Consider the following 3,217-nt stretch of genomic DNA (forward strand, 5'->3'; position numbering starts at 1 on the left):
TTTTTTTTCAACACTGTGTATAATCGCAAATGCCTTTTCACTCAAGCCACTCACGAATTTCTTTTGCCTGGTGTTCTAAAAATCATTTTTCACTTTTGTTGACAAAGTATCTACTTTTGTCTTGTTAACCTTTAACGCTTCCTACAAAGTTAGTAAATAAAGTTACTTTCGTGTAACAGCAAAAATATTTTAAGCGGCTTGTCAACAACTTAATTCCTTCTCCTTCCCCAAACAATTTATGCTTATAAGTTATGTTGAGAAATCTTATTTAAACTTGGAAATCATTTAAAGTGAAATGCTTCAGAATATCATAAGGAAATGATAAGACGATGGGACATGTAATTTGAGGAAGAGTCTCATAGAAAGTAGATTTGGGCTATTTGTAATATCTACATATCTATGTATGTATGTGTGTACATTAAAGCAATCGATATGAAACGTAGCACAAATTTTGCAGCCTAAAACTACCTTTGATACAAAATAAAAAAATATTTAAGCCCATTTAACGAGTTATGTATTTTAAATATCGTTATCAATATTTATGTACATGCATGGTTATTATATTGCGTTCTCTTGACTATGAAGTTGAAGAAAGTTAAATAGATTAATTCATAACGTACACATAAAGAAGCAATAATTAAGATTTTCTCCGAAGTTTCAAACCACCTTGGATTAATTTTGGCTGCCACACTTTCATAGAAGTCTTAGGGTGAGAATAAGACCTCCAAAGCATTGGCGGTAATTAGGCAATGAAAATAGGTCTTTGAAACCGACTGATATGTAGACACAAATGTCTTTTCAATACTCCATAATAATATGTCACCATTATATTTGCTGAGGAGATTCTTCAATATTGAATTCCTAGTGGCTGACTATTGACATAGCCCGGCCTTACGAATTATCGAAATTTAACAAACGGATCCAAAACTGATACTGTGTTAAAATCTGGAGTGTAGTTATGTATACTGAGGCTAATGGGAATTTTCAAATAAATTTGGGAAAAAGTTCAGAAATTTTAAGAAAAAACTATACAAAACTCAAAAATACTCAGACACTTTGAAGGGCTGCAGTTGGGCACAATTCATACTCTCCTTCGATTGTGTACATACGTACATATCATATGTAAGTACAACTTAACTTTTACTTGATTCTTGATCTATTAATCAGGCAGGTTGTGCAATTAACTACCCGGATCATGATTACCCCTATCCGGCACCTCGATACAAATAACCATCTACCTATGAACTCGAATAAATATTACCCTCTAAGCGGATATTTGGTTAAAGATAACCCGCTACCCGGGTACTCTATATACATACATACATTAATCTCTACCTGGCTGCCCGGGCAAGAATAACCAATTAAACAAGTACACAGATACGCGGATACAGATAATAAGATATAACCCACTATCAGGTACCCGGATAACAATACCCGCCCACCTGGGTACTCGAATAAAGGTAACCCTACCCGGGCCCCGGACAAATATGCATAACCCGCTATCCGGGTACCCGGATAAAGACAACCGGCTACCCGGCTACTCGGATAAAGATAATTCTAAACCGGGTTCTCGGTCAAATATGTATAACCAGCTATTCGGATATACGGATAAAGATATCCCTGTAGTCAGGTAATCAAATAAAGCTGATAGCCTACACGGGTACTCGGATAAATTTAAGTCTCCTAGGTAAATCTAGGTATTTCTTGAAAATAAATATAAATCTCAGTGGCCAACCAAAATAACGCAAGCATTTTTTATATCTCTCCGAGAGAAACCTTTATGTGACTGCGCAATATGATAAGTATCCGGGACACACCAATATGGGTTTTTGGTTAAGAGTTATTTTCAAGCCCTGCGCATAAGCGAAGCGTGATTAAACTCAGAACGCCGTTAGTACTGGGAAGAAGTAGGGAGCCTTGATTGATCTTTCCACAGAGACGGATTGCCGACTATGCCTTGAAGACGAGGAGACGTCGGCATTAGTTTGGGTTAGGAACTCGCCTACCAAGAAGCTTTTAGTTTTTATACGTTTGACTAAAAAAATCTTTTGCCGTCAGGGTTATGAACCATTATAGGGATACAAAAGATCTTCTAGGTCGCGGTGTACCTTGTTTCTCTTGCAGCCAAAAAAAATATATTTCATTACATTATATTACCCGATAAATGCTTTTATTGATGTTAATTGCCCGTATACAGATGTACGTACATATTTAGAAATATAATTTTGCATAAAATTGTCAAAGTATTTTTCGATTCTCGAAAAGTCTATTTATCATCTTCAAAAACATAAATATTTTTCGTTTTACATACAAATGAATTTAACTTAATCGTTTCGTTTTATTTGCCAGTCTCGTACCGATATATATATTAATAAATATTTATCCATATATTTTTTTATCGATTGCATATAAAATTCCTCGAGGTGTAAAGGATTTTGATTATCAACATAACTCGATAAATTGGTATATAATATTTTTGATAAGCACATCTATTTAGTTACATAATACCGATTTGATCGATCATACTTTCGTCAATATTTGGGGCTGTCTATTTACCGATATCAATCAATCACTTTGTTGTATAACGATTCGTTTTGAAGAAGGTTTTTATGATTTCGGTAAAATCTAAAATGTTACTCCAATTAGGTCGGTCGACGTTTGTAGTCTGCGGCGGCATGTTATTCTGGAGTTTATCTAGCCTTTCGATCGTTTAAACTAAATCACCATAACAAATCACACCATAGGTTTCAGTTTTATCCAAAACTCTGACGGTTTCTTAATATTGGTGTCTGGCAATGGATTTGATGACATGTTCTCAAGACTAAACGGTTGACTTAACTAACTTTCCCACTTCTTCACTGCAAGTAGCCTAACAGTCTCCTCTACGAAATCCTCAGCAACCTTTTTCACCGCCTGGATAAAAGAGGTCAACCCAAAAATTCAAATGGTTATCCTTAATATCCCGCTTTTTTCTCGGCACATACAACCACAATTTCCATTTAAGTACAGAGCCGCAACGAAGTCCTTAATCGCTCGCCAACAGCAGTTAGCGCAAATATAAAAGAAGTTGTTGGCAACATACAATGCAATTGGCCGGCCGGTTCTCGTATGCGGCGCAGTGTAGTCGCGAAGGACAAGTATGCCGGAGTGGATGAAGCTATCGACTTGCCACCATACAGTGCTCCGGACAGCTACAGGATGCCCACTGATGCCGCTT

This window comes from Rhagoletis pomonella, unplaced genomic scaffold, assembly GCF_013731165.1.
Source record: "Rhagoletis pomonella isolate Grant_MI unplaced genomic scaffold, Rhpom_1.0 Rhpom_scaffold_00003, whole genome shotgun sequence".
Classification (NCBI taxonomy): Eukaryota; Metazoa; Arthropoda; class Insecta; order Diptera; family Tephritidae; genus Rhagoletis; species Rhagoletis pomonella.